The sequence below is a fragment of the Falco naumanni genome, chromosome 4 (assembly GCF_017639655.2).
Source record: "Falco naumanni isolate bFalNau1 chromosome 4, bFalNau1.pat, whole genome shotgun sequence".
NCBI classification, from domain to species: Eukaryota; Metazoa; Chordata; class Aves; order Falconiformes; family Falconidae; genus Falco; species Falco naumanni.
In genome coordinates this window covers 4,532,139-4,546,392 of record NC_054057.1, presented here as the reverse complement: position 1 = coordinate 4,546,392, position 14,254 = coordinate 4,532,139, and the positions used below count along the sequence as shown (strand labels likewise).

The window sequence follows — 14,254 nt, the reverse complement described above, 5'->3', positions numbered from 1 at the left end:
CAACACTAGTACATGTTGCATAATGTAAATATTAATAGTTCAGTTAGTATGAGAAGACTCTTATAGAATGGAATTATAAAGCAGGAATAAGAAATACAGGATTATTTTATATATATATATATAATATATATAAACTTGGAATAGCTCTGTGTTCATTTTATATGCTATGTAAACTCGGTAAAAGCTGATAATAAAAGCAAGCTAGTTTGGTGCAAGCTAGTTTGGTGCAAGCTAACCACATCCAATAACTGTATTTTTTTCCCAGTATTGTAAAGCAAGTCTTCCTGGAGCAAACATGCAAAGTTATTCTAGCTTGACACAAAGGCACCCTAAAAGCAAAAACTTTTGCCCAAATGCACTTCATCTTTGCTTATCCAGGGGCTAAAGCAGTCTGTTGTGAACAGGCCTGGCTGACCCCTGGGTCACCGTGTTTCCACGATGTCACATGTGTTTGTATTTCTGTCCAGGCTAGTTAAAAAGCCTGGGCACGTACCATGTAGCCGACCAGTAAGTTTTGAGGAAATCTCATATGACTGTCCCAGTGAATGCACAACTTGACAGATGCACCTTAATTATATGGTGCCTGTCCAAGTAGTCCAGTTCTTCTGGGCATCTCAGACAGCGGTGGAGACAAAGAAATCTCAGATTTTTCATCTCCTGGTCCACCAGCAAGTCCATGCTGGCCTGTTCAATAAAGCTTCCTCCACGCTTGGCAAGGAGTCTTGGTATCACTGGTTGTCTTACCTCTGGTGTGAGAAGTGTGTCCTTCTCAGCTGGGAGGTTTAGAGCCCGAGGCTTTGTCCTTGCTGCTGGTAACAGCCCAAGGAGTGGAACTGTACTGCATAGGAGCAACAGTGGCAGCATTTTTAACCATTTGTTGTGGCTCCTTTTAGGATCGACTAACATCTAGAATCCTGATGCTGAATGAAACCTAGGTTTCCATTATTCCTCTCCCCAACGCTGCTATTAAAGGTATAAACAAACCATTTTCTACCATGTTTCAGAGTTACAATCAAGTCTTATGAGGCAGTACAGCATTCAACAGTTGTGTTAATCTTGTAGCATTAATACTGACATCAGTGTGTTGCGGTTCATTATCTGGAGATTTAATTTGTGTGCAGATCCTGGCTGAAGTATTTGGAGAACATTCAAAAATTTGGGTAGATTCATGCTCTTGTTACTCAGACTTTACCTTACCGTTCATTTAAACTCAATTGTACCTCCTCTGACTGTCTTCAGGAGGGTAGGATTTTTTTTTCCATCTCTGGATCTGTACCAGAAAGTGTTCTGGAAAAGGTTTCCTCACTCTCACTTCAGTCTGTCTGACTCTCACCAGGTTGCAAAGTTCAGTACGGAGCTGGCCTTCTCATGGCAGGAGAAAGCCATGAGGACTCTGCTAGGCCTGCCACATTCCTCAAAGTAGGAAAGTTTTTGCCCTTTAATTCTTACTGTACTGTGCTGTCTTCAAGTTTTATTAGCAACATGGAGTAGACTTTGTTCTCTGTCTCTGGGGAAATACTACATTGTGAGCAATAAAGCTGGAAAAAGAAAAGGGAAGAAAAAAAAAAACAACGAAAGTGAGAGCCAGATTAGCATCTCTGTTAACAGCAGAGTGAAAAATGTGATCACGTTTGCAATGGACTCTTATTAAGCTTGTGGAAATTGCAACCCAGAGGTCACACACTTAGTCACTTTCAGCAGAATGTTGTCACTCCCTGCTGGCTGATTCATGAAATCATTTGCTCCGAAGAAAATTGCTGCTTCACATCAGCTGGAGATGGCTTTTGTCAGGCCAGACTCTGATAGTGCTGTTTGGTTTAATCATTCTTTAAATAGAGTGGCACACAGACTCATAATGCCACCATGGCTGCGTCCACATGCCTGTAGACCAAGGAAGGATCCCACCCAAATGGGGACAGAACCTTACGGAATGGTTGGATTTTGATGTCAGAGACTTTTACTGTCTCTCATAATCTAATTTAGCTGGAAGAGAGGTCCTTGCTTTTTCATCTTTCATGTCGTCATCACTAATTTTATCTCCCGTGGCATGTAGGTGTTGGATCATCTATAGAGTTTTGAGATAAGCTTTTAAACTGACTTTGATACTTTGATAACAGAGCCTTAGTATTTTTGTGTAAAGGAGACTCTGCAGTCTTCCCATTTTCATTCATGTTTTGATGCCATACAATTACTGTGAGACCATCCACAGTCCTCGCAGTGCAACAGAACAGGTCTTTAGTCTCTGTTTTCAGAGAAAACCACAATTTATATAAACCTCTGTCATTCTGTTTGCTATAGGCAGTGACATTTAGCCCAGTCATTTGCTTTTTCAGTTACAATGTTTTCTCACTGCAGTCTTTGTGCCTGTGAAGACCTCTGTTGTCATCCAGAAATGGAGAAGAGCATGAGTTGCATTTGCTCTTTTGTGAAGCTAAAATATTTTCAAGGGCAATTCAGAATCTCCCTTCCCTTCCTGTTTTTCCCTTCATTTTCTTAAGGTGTTTTTCTTCATCTATTTCTATACCTTTTTTGGTTTTTTTCCTTTTTCATCTGTTCTTCCTTGTTGTGCTTGTCTCACTCCTGTTCTTATTCCAGTATTTTTGACTATAAGAGAACTTAATTTTACTTTGCCAGTCTTAGCACTGAAATTTTTTTTTTTTTTTTTTTGCCATTTTTGGACCCATTGCAAAGCAGGATCTAGCATGACCTTCATACAACCTCTAAGATATGAATTGCACAGAGTTAAAGAAGATTAGGCTATCACTCAGTCTCTAATACGTAAGTTTGCTTTCTTGTCTGCCCTCAGCTGAGAGCTCTGCAACTGACTATTTCAGAAGAGTTTAGTGTTATCTATTTAATATTCTAGGATATTGTCTCAGATGCTAAGAAAGGATTTTTAAGCTGCAAGGGTTAGAATTTTCCTTATGTCATAACACATTAGATTTAGTGTTGGTGTCATCAACACATTTTGAAAAGAGCCAAGAAGTATGAGTAAGATCTTCCCCTGTCTTGGGAGAAGATTATAATTTCACTTTTTTTTCTTTCCCTTGGATAAAGTATCATCATAAATAGGTGACTTACTGGACAATTCCCAGTGAACCCACTGTGCATTTTTTTGTCATGGAAATCACAGGTACAATGGTGCTTTGAAGGCAGAGACTTACTGTAAGCTGGTGCAAAGCCTCCATGTCCTGGCAGGAGCGGTGGTATGCTTCAGGGGCTTGCTGCCGTCTTGCCCTTCAAGGAAATGGGAGCCACTAAGCAACTCTTTCTCCGAGGCCCTTCCTTGCTTTCCTGGCTCATACGTGCCAGTTACCTTTGCTCCCTACCTACAGGCACTTGGTGACAGGAACAGTGATGTTCGCTTCAGGAGCACCCAGAAAAGCCCGTCTTGAAGACTCGGGGCTTGGAAGTTGCCATCAGGAGCGGCCAGGGCTGCTGAACTGGGGCTGTGAAGGGGTTTGGTGTGTCCCGTAGTCAGCGGTCCATGGTCTGAGCTGCTGCTCACCCCTTCTGCTGGGGAGGAGAAGGGAAGGGCTATCAGTGTCCTTACTTACGTGTTGGTTTCAAAGTATTCCCTCCCTCCCTCTGGGCCTGTTTACGGGAGGAGATGGCAGAGCATGCAGCGAGGTTTTGTTGTACACAGTAATTATCCTGTCCAAGGTGTTTAGTGTGATTTGGATATTCTCTACCACAGCGAAATGAATTCCTGCCTTTAAGAATCAGTCATTCACAGCCTTGTAAATGCTTTCTGCTGTGTAACCTGTACCCAGCCGCGGTTCTGACACAGTCAGGGTCAAATGCACTTTTTTAAGGTGCTCCTGCATTTAAGTGAGGAAACTGGCAAAGCTGTGTGTTAGCTTCTAGCAAACTTGTTCATTTTAGGGCATGCACATTATGTCTTCCAGTGAATGCTGAAGAATAAAATGAAAAAAGGGCAATAACAATAAAAAGAATTTTCCCTTCAGCTTTTCCTTCTTTCTCACAGTAGTGGCAAAATTATATTGTTCAGGTATGTTTCAGATTATAAGTGGTTGGAGTTTTTGTTGCTGCACCCAGTGGTCGTCATTGAAATGTGTGTTAATTAGAACTGATTTAAATAAAAGGATTTTCATAAGGCAGTCTGAGAAAAAAATATCTGAATATTTCTGAATATTTTAAAACTGTTGAACAGATTGATAGCTGGTTAAAATTGGATTTATTTTTTCATTTACACAGACATCTTTCATGCATTGCAGTAATCAGTGCTTTTAGGAATATGCTGTTTCAGCTCTGATATCAGGAAGGTAATGTTACAGCTTCAACCATGAACAGGGCATCTTTACCCAAACCAAAACTTTTTTTCTATTGTAAGAATTTTCTACTGCTGCTCCTCAGGATGCTATGAGTAGAGCTGCAAATAGTGTTAGCATTATATATAGGGTAATTTTTTTAATTGCAGTGACCGTTCAAAAAGGCACAACAGATGTGTCTTTCCCCATAATCAGTAAACAAAATGTACTATTTAAAGGTAGTCTGAATTAAATAAATTAATGGTCATAATCGAAGCATTTTTCCTCATGTAGTTCAACACTGGTTTGCATAAGCTCTTCTGGACGATAATGGTATACATATGTTGGAGTGTGAGCCATGAATGCCAACACTCAACCTTAATAAGTCAAAAATACATGTCTGTGTACAGCAATTGTCATTATGCTGATGGAAAGAAAACACTGTGTTGACATAAGACATTTGACCAGGTTTCCTTGTGTATATTGAAAATGTATGTTCGAAAAGAATTGTCTCTTCTCTAGTTTTAGTTCTAGCAGTGTCACACAGACACAGAATGCTGTGATGGTAATGTTCTGGTTTATCTAAATAAATAAATAAAAAGTAATACATGATTTAATAAAATTAAATTTAAGATAAATAAATTCAATACTAAATAATAAAGAAATACTTAAACCGCTACATGAAATAACCTTGTGTTAGCAGAGCCAGAAATAATTCGTTGTAGTGCATAAATTCCAATCATCTTGTCTCTGGACAGTCAGTGCAAGTAAGTTTTTCTTAGTGGGATAATAGCAAAGTCTCTGTGATCAATAATATTTGTTTATGAGAATAGTAAAAATAGATTTTACAGCAGAAGCACAGAGCTATTGTTTTGAGAAGCAGCTTCAGATAAAAGCTTTGCATTTGCTCTTTTCTCCTGAGACTACTAAAGAGAACACTAAAAAGTAAAATGGGTGACCACAGAAGCAAGTAGGGTCACCCATTACCAGGGATTCATTTTATTTCCATTAGAGGGGAACTAGAAAGCATCTCACACTATTTGTACCTGATTTTCCATTATAAATTACGGTACATGAGATCATTTAAAAATCGCTGAGCCTTTCCGATGAAGCTGACTCTGTTGCTGTTCCTTAATAATTGAACAGTAAGAAATACAAGATCTCCATTTTCATCCAAACAAAATAACTTCTGAGATTATGGGAGAGGGCAAAAAGGTATATGAAGTACAATCTTCCTAAAAGCTCACAGGGCAGTCTCAGAGGGGGATTTAAAGAGTGCTTTTGGGTTCACATTTAGAGGGCAAATGAGGTTTTTCCAGTCAACTTCTACGAGTAGATTGGAGTCCTGGGATGGTATGCTCAGCTGGCGAAGGTTGGAACAGGAGCATTCAGGTGGTACACCGGTATGAAGTAAATGCTCAAAAGTCAGGGTGCTACTTGTTTAAAAACACGATCCAACTCAGAACTCTCCTCTAGGTCACTGCTGCAATGCAGGAACTTTTGGCTTTAATGCTTCTCTGAGATAAGGGACAACACAGTCAGACAGCAGAACCTCACTCTGTATTCTCTCGCTGAAAACTGCTTCCTAATGACGGACTAGCACTTGTCATGGCTTTCTTTACATGTTGTTACTGATATGAAGGGATTGCAGCTCTAAGTTTAAAGACCCAATAAAACAGTAGCACCTGTAATTTTTGAGTGGTGGCACTGAAAATATAAATGCTGGGAGAGAGAATAAAATTCATAAGAGATACTCCAGCGTAACTGCTGTCATATTTACCTCCAGGTCAAGTCGCAGGCTAGGAGCCTGTGCCGCAACCCATTTAAGGTATTGAAAGTGTTCTCATTAACTTCACTAGATCTTGTGTTGGACATTGTTCACCTGATCCTTCCTAATTCCTCGTCACACGTGGCAGGAGCGTGTGCCTGTGCGGCAAGTCATGGTCTAGGAATTCACAGTGAAAAACAACAAAATGTTTTAGAATGTTTTCAGGAATATTTTTTGACTTTTTTTTTCATTTCACTTGGAGAAATCAACTCCTGCCCAAACATGTGTAGTCTAGTGAGCTCTGAAGCAGTGAGCCAATGGCATAAAAACGTTAAAAGCAACCTCTATTTTTTCTTTTTTTTTCTTTTTAAATCATAGAAGTCAGAATCCCAGACAGTAATTAGCATTTGCAAAATCTATACAAAACCAGAAAAAATATATTTTGTTGTTGTTCTTTGAAAGCTGTTCACACTTGTCATCCATTCTCAACAGAGAGAAAATCTTCGTAGGAAACCATTGCATTACCATATCTTAATTTTACTAATTACTTGCATGGTTTCCAGAAGAGCTGTGTAGGCTCTTCTTCCTTCAGTGTCTTGGTTGTTTAGTTACTACTAACTTGCTTAGTTAACTGTGGCATGAGAGAAGTCCAGGGAAGCTCATAAGTTCCACACAAAAAGTCTTCAAACATGGAAAGGTGGGTTAGTTTCTTAAGTATTTAGTTTTTAACAATGCTGATTGGGCAAGTGTGAGGCTTTTCTTATTTAACAAAAAAGCCATCTACTCGTTCCAATATTTGTTTATTATCTATCTCACAGATAATATGTGAAGTGCTTTCAGTTCCTTGTAACCAGTACTCCTCTTCAAAATGCGATACTGTCTCTATTTTTTGGCACATGGCTTTTCCAGTGAGGCAGGAATCCAAGGGAGTCTATCAAAGTAGGGTTTTGGAGGAGGTATTAACCCAGCCAAATTCTATGTTTTGTAATTAGCATTGGCATGTTAAAACAACGTGCCCCAAATTTCAGTTGGTTTTGGGTTCTGTCCGAAAGTCATGGAAAACTCAGGTCTAAACGTGGGTACATGAAATGATTTCTGCAAATGGATGCACGCACTTAGTTGGTTTGGTTGCACAGTCGTTCAGTGAAGGCACCTCCTCTTTCTCTGTAATGGCACTTGGAGAAATTTAAATACTGCAAAACAAATCACTCCTCGAAGACCCCACTTCCTTTTCATTCAGTAGTTAAAGGTTGTGAAGAGCTGTCATAGTGCTGGGTGCCAAGGATGGACTACAGCTGATATTTCTCAGTGTTACACCAAGGACCTCCAACAGGGCAGAACTCTGCTGTATCATCAAGTTTGAGGAAGCTGCTTTCTCAGGCAAAATTCACAGGCCTGTCTCTGCTCTTGCTCACAGTTATCTCAAATTTAAATTGGACTTCCTTTGGATCCCCTGAGAATCTCTCTCTAACTTCTGTAAGCTCTGATTCAGGCCTTTTGTTTAAAATAAAGGCAGAATCCAACATCCAGGTGGGGAGTATTATTTAGTTAGTTATTAGTTAATAAAGTTAATAAATGAACTTTGCTCCTCATCCATTCATGCTTTCCAAAAGAACCAGCGCTAGAGTTGGTTTAGATATTGACTTTGTTAAAATAAAAATACACCGTTGTGTTACAACATTTCAGCACTGTTCTAATACTGCAATTTAGCTTTGCTATTTTGATTGAGTTTATTTGTTTGAATACCATATTGAAACATCTGTTCTATACGTTATCTCTGTAAAATCATGCATTGAGTTATAACATTTTCTCCTTATCAGCAACATTGGAATGAAGCTTTTTAATACCCTGGATCAGGCACGCCCAATCTGCTCTTCTGTTGAAAATTTAAAAACAGATTTTTAAACAAAAGTAAACTGTAAAGTTAATGTTGCAGTTTCTCATAGAAAGAGACTAGTTTCTGATCTGCTCTAATGAATCTTTATATGGGGGCTTTTGCAACAAGATGATGAAGTATAACTTTTCTAGGTAGTAGCTGGAGAGTTTGCATCAATTGCAACAAGATCTGGACCACGCTTCACAGTTGGCATGCTGTTTCTCCAATGTATACATGTGGTTAGTTGTTCTACGTGCTCCAAGTAATTTCTTTCTTACAGAACAGAAACACTAACTTTATGCTTGATGCACTATTTCTCCTCTGGGATTTTTTTTCCTTTTCTAATATATTCTTGCTCTTTAGAAATAATTATTATACAAAAAGATGAAAGGATTGCTTCCCATTTCTTAAGACAAAGGGATGAAGTAGAGGGAATTACTTAAGGTATAATACACCTTATCAAAAGTAAATCACTTCTTTTTTTTTCTTTTTTTTTTTGCTAGCCAAAGAGATGTTTGCTTGATTATTTCTTTGGGGTACTTTTATGTAAAGCTGTTTCCCCAATATCTATAACTGTATTGTGAAAGTGGTATGTTGTAGAAACTAAAATGCAGTGCTCACTCATTGTTTTGCTTTCATAATCAGCTGTACAAGTCCACTGAACATCACATAGTCAAATTTAACTGCGAACCTACTGGACAAGTATGCTGTATATTGCTTGACCTCTGTAAAAGCACCGACTCTTGCAGAAACACTGAGCAGCAAGGAATCATTTGGACATGTAATAGTGTTTTCATGATACTTCTATGTATATATGTGAGGGTCTGTCCTGTGATGTCACATCCAGTATTGTGGGCTTCTGGGACAAAATGTATTACTCTGTCCTTCAGCAAGTCAGGAACTCCGTGTGGGATAGGATGATGTGTCTATTTGCTTCATTACTTGTGGTTTCCTCACTCAGGTAACACATTGTCCTTACATGTCCTTTTGTGTCACCTACCTTCTTTTGTAATTCTTCACCTTCATTTCCCAAGAGCAGAATAGCTATGGTTGTGTTTTCTAATCTTCCTTGAAGTTTGAGTTTTGTGTATTTGTGATTTTGGGATGGATAAGTACCATGTGACAGAACTTTCCTAGAAGCCAGTGGACTCACTAGGGCGATTTGCTCTGTTGATGGGGTCCTGAAACTTTTGCAGTTTTAAAGCTTACAACAGCAAAATTCATTTTGTAAATAAACTGATGGTTCTGTAAAGACTGTAGTCCTGCCAGGTACATCATTCTGAGCCCAGGTATGGAATCAAAACTTGAACTTGCTCTGTCCTGCCTTGCTTCTAGAGCTTTTTTGTCTCATGTCTCCCTTCGAAATACTGCATGAGTAAACAGGTCTGCTTACAAAGTGGCTTTGATGTTACCATAGGATGAAGTTTTTCTTAAAGACTGAAAATGATTGATCTGTGGCAGACAAAGGGGTTGGTTCTTGCATGGATGTTTCAAGCAGGTATCCTGTGTGATTTGAACATGAAAATGTTAACAAAATAATTTGAAAGGGAGTTAAGAAGAAAAATAGTTATCAAAGCTTGATCAGTTTGGTTGCTTGCTGTAATTGTGAACTCAATTATGGTTCTGCTCCGTTTTTTATTGTGGAGGAGGGTTTGCCAAGGCTGAAAAATAAATTAATCCAGCTTTCTCATAAAAACATACTTTGAAAAAGATCATTGACTGTGCACTAGCCGTTCATTGATATACCGGTGACTTTCTCATCATTTTTCTTCACATTAACAAAATGAAGTTGTTTAAAGACCCATATGAATTTCCACAATGCACTTGTTGCTAGGCTGTCTACTGAAAATGTTACTTTCATTTTTGCACAAGATGAGAAGAAGAGATTAAACTCCTCCTGACATTCCTGAAAAAATATTCTGTCTTAAAAAATATTCATAGTGAAAGCAGTTAAAATACATGAATATGTTCTTGTTATTACTTTTTTATATATGCAGTTCTTGCCATTGCTGGACAGACGATGCTATACAACTGAATTGGAAGTTGTGGAGGACAAGCTTTTTTCAGTAACTCTCAAGATAGAAAAGTTTCAGAGTGCCTGAAATAATGAAGAAGATTCACTGAATGCAAATGACAGCTTTCATCTTCCTTTATGAAGCACATGCTCATGAATATATACATTTTTGCATATGTAGAAGCTCAAGTGTATCTGCCTTCCGATCAATGAAAGAATAAGGATATTATGTATTCAGAACTAGTTAGAAGTTTGCTTTTTTTGTTGAATTCTCCAGTTTAATTGAAGTTGCTTTCCAGAGAAGGAACATTTCAAAGAGGCTGCCAGATTTGAGAAGGGGGCACTGTTATCCCCATCTTCTTCCATCTAAAGGTTTTGTCCTATTTTAAATACCAGTGTTGCTTTTGGTGATAGTAACAGCCTTTTGGCAGTTCAGCGCTGTCTGTCTGCACAGTCTGTCCGCACAATCTGTCCATCTAAAGTAGCGGAGCATGAGAAGCTGATCTCCTAAGGGAACTCAACAATATCGACAGGCTTGATTGACATAAAACCAGTCTCTCTCTTCCACCTCCACTGAACTCTTCGACTAAATTCAGGGCCTGATTGAAGAGAGATAGGGCTTTAGCCATTGACTTCCATGGGAACAGAATTGGAACACTAGCAGCTACTGCCCTCTTCTAAAGCAGCCCTGAATATCTTGGCAAATGCTTTTTAGGAGCACTATCAATTTGATCCCACTTCCTTCTCAGGACCGAAAGCCAAGTTCAGGGCTATTTATGTCTTAACTAGAGCAGGCTTTGGATTGGAACTACAGCAAGCATTTAAATCTTCTTGAAAAATGGGTTATGGCTTAATGAACCTTGTTCAGGCTAAAGCTGTTATTTATTCTTGGTATTAGTGTTTGTTACTGTCAGATAGAAGGCAAAGAAAGAGCAGTGCCTTCTATCTTGAAGAGTTTATCAGGATGGAATAGCCTGAAATTTGTCTCAAATGAATCAATTCTCACTTCTCTGACAGGAAAATACCAACAGTACATTTTCTAGATATGTTTCAAAATACCACACATGCTCAAAATTTTGAAGATGTCAGGAACCATATAAAAAGATGTGCTTATCAGTTCAAAATATGAACATCTACAGATATCCAGATTACATTTTCTATTAAGTCAGAGGTACAAAAGGTGAGAGTAGAGGCAGGAACACAGGCTGCTGCTTTTTTTTTTTTTTTTTTTTTTTTTTTTTTTTTCCCCCAGTCATTGTGGTCATACAGAGGAAAATGAGAAAAGTAAAAATTCAGTTCATAAATTGAAGAGAGTCTGTCAGGAATGGAAGAGAATTAAAGCAGAAAATGTTTAAAAGAGTCACCTTTTTCTTTCCTCTCATTCTGAAGTGTTTGGGGGTAAAATATCCCACTTCTGCTGCAGTGTCTTGATATTATTCATGTAATTTTGGTATTGTTTGAATAGTTCCTAAATAGTTTCTTTTTTAATTGATAACCATAGTACCTAATCGTGATTTTTTTCTGGTCTGATGTAAATTTATTAATAATTATTTTTAAAGCACTTCTGACATTTGATGAAGCCATTAAAAAAGAATTCTACTTAGCAATAGTTTTGCTGATATAATGGAATAGGATATGCTCTTTCCAGTACCTTCTGTTGTTACATATTTGATTAGTAAGAATGATAGTACTAATGTCAACTATTCATGTCTGATCTTGCAAAGCCTAGAGAACCTTTCTTAGAAGGGATTTCAAGAGGGCTGAAGTAAACCAGATATTTGAGTTCTTCTGTGTACTTAGATCAACATGTTTAAACTCCTAAGACTCTGTTCCACTTTACCTTATATCCTGAAGGAAGAGAGATTAATTTGATTTCTTTATATTTTGAGGTTGGTTACCATAGTTGTTTCCAGTTGTAAACCATTAAGACCTACGCCACTTCAGAGCTAATAAGATAATTTTCTGTCTTGCTGGATGTAATAAGCTATATGCCTGTGTTTAAAAAAAAAAACAAAACAGCAAACAACAACCCCCCAAAGCCATCTTATCTGGACTCTGTCTTCCTGTCAGAACATTTTCTTTTGATCTTTTTGCTTATGTTAATGCTGAACAGCACAGATCAACTCTTTCCCCAGAGTTCCCCTCAGTTTGTTGTAGAGGAATATAACCTCCTGTGCAGAAACTTACCTGTGAAGGCCATGGTACCATTGTCCTTTTCCACCTTCTTCCCTACCTCCTGAAAAGTTTGTACAATGTTTTTCACATATTTTCTGGATGGGGGCAGGGGCTTAAGGTTGTTTGGCAGTTCTGTTCAATCTCAGTCAACTTTAAGAGGCCCCAAGTTAACAAATAAGAGGTTGTCAGATGGTAATACTGGATATGGGTATTCCAGAAACGGCAACAGCTTCCTATTTGTGGTTGATTAATATATAGAGAGGACATGTAGTAAGCCATACGACTTCCTAGCTTGCTCAGCCACATCATAGTGTATGGGATAATACCGTATGTGTACACTAGCAAATGATCTTAGCATGTGTAAATACCCAATGTGCGGATGGTTTTTACGTGCTCCTCCTAATGGTGTTGTGTGTGGTTTGATAGTTGTTCAGTGCTTAAAACAAAAAGCTTTTGAAGCTTCAGATGTGATGTTTAATAGGTCTTTCTCTAACGCTGGCTTAGCACCTGCTCCTCCCTCACAGTCACATCAAAGTGAATTGTAAGTAACCGCTCTGAAATCATGCAGCATCGCGCTGTGGAGTAAAACTGGTGAAAGTGCAGGGCAATCAGCTCTGTAAAATCTCTCCATTTGCAGAAAGAACCTCCATAGCCACCTGGATGCTTTTAAACCTTCATTATTTTAAATTTAAAATGGTTGGCTGAGCATTGCTTTTACCAAAATCTGATACAATAATCGAAGTCAGAGGTGGGGAATGACCTCTGGGGTCACACAGTCGAGCTTTCTGCCAATAATGGATTGTTCCCTGCAGTTCAGTTTCTCGTGACCTTGGAAATTACTAGCCTGGTAAAATGGTAATGAAAAAACAAAGCTGTTAAAGCTTCAGAAGTAGCCAAAGTGACGCTGTCCCAATGAGAAATTGTGGTTTTGATGTGAGATCCTCTATGTGCATTGCTCCTTGGTTGCAGTTTTCAAGTGATCGCAGTTCTCACTTTCTGACCCTTTTTGAGCTGGTTGTAACTAAGAGTTTGGGGGAGGTGAGCTTGTTTTAATATTATGTGAATTTATCTCAGCCTTTAACCAAACCGTAATTTTTATTACAAATATGAAAGTCAGCAAGTTGACTAACCTTCTTACTGCAACATTTCCTTCATGTCCCTGCACTTCTGTTCTTTTGACATTTCAAGCCTCCCAGAAACAGGAAATGAGGAGGAAAAAACAGATTTCTTGCTTTTTTTCCATGGAAACCCCTGGTTCATTAATTCTAGCCTCTAGTTGTCATGCCTGGGAACCCAAAAATTCCTGAAAAGATTCAGATGTGACACATCATTTTTAGATTTCTTTCAGCCAAGCCAGTATTAGTTTACTTCTCTGTTATTGTAGACAATAGACAATCCTACCATACGCCTAATGAAGTGGGTAGAGTTTGGCCCCTCTCTTAAGAAGGAGGCAGCAAAAGCAAGCTCCCACCAGCAAGCTAATTACAGTTCTAAAATATTTTTTAGGAAGCTGTTAAAAGCCGAGTAGATGGGAAAAGATCCCAAGACACAAAGTTCTCTTCCTGTTGTACCCGTTTGATGTGTGGTGATTGCTTCACTGGGGGTCCCTATTGTGAGCTGCCTTTTGGGGTGTGCAACTCTGGAAATACCCTTTCTTCCCCGAGCTCTGCCCCCCCCCCCCCCCCCCCAACTATTGTATTCACATACACGAGATCCAGTTGGAGAGGAAAGGGGGTTCCTCAGCTGCCAGCTTGCTTAAAAGAGGAGTTAAGAGGAAAAGAAAGCTAATTGGACTGTGCTTGGCAAAACTGTCTGTTTCATTCTGTTTATTGTAAAGGAGTGGGTGCTGAGAAACACAGAAATAGTGAGAAAACTTACTCCTTAAACAGATTCTTGCGAAGTTTTTACAATAAAAACAGAAAGCTGCTTTAGTAAAGCAGTGTTTATCCTTGCACTAATGCTCGTCATGAATACGTGTCTAACTTAGCTGGAACTAATGCCTGACTCTACTATTCCACTACAGCAACTTAACGTTCTGCGTAGGCTGATTATTTTTTCAACAATATTTGCTAAATTCTTTTAAGGGCTGCCAGTATATATTTTTTGAAGCTTAGTTAATAAGAACAGCTGCCAGTGGAGTCAAGGCTAAA

At 38.7% G+C, this 14,254-nt stretch overlaps 1 protein-coding gene across 9 annotated transcripts in view; it reads left to right on the top strand.

The window, feature by feature from the left end:
* Window positions 1-14,254, top strand: part of RBMS3 (RNA binding motif single stranded interacting protein 3) — a 719,039-nt gene that overhangs the window by 613,186 nt on the left and 91,599 nt on the right. The gene's annotated exons all lie outside the window — the stretch shown is intronic.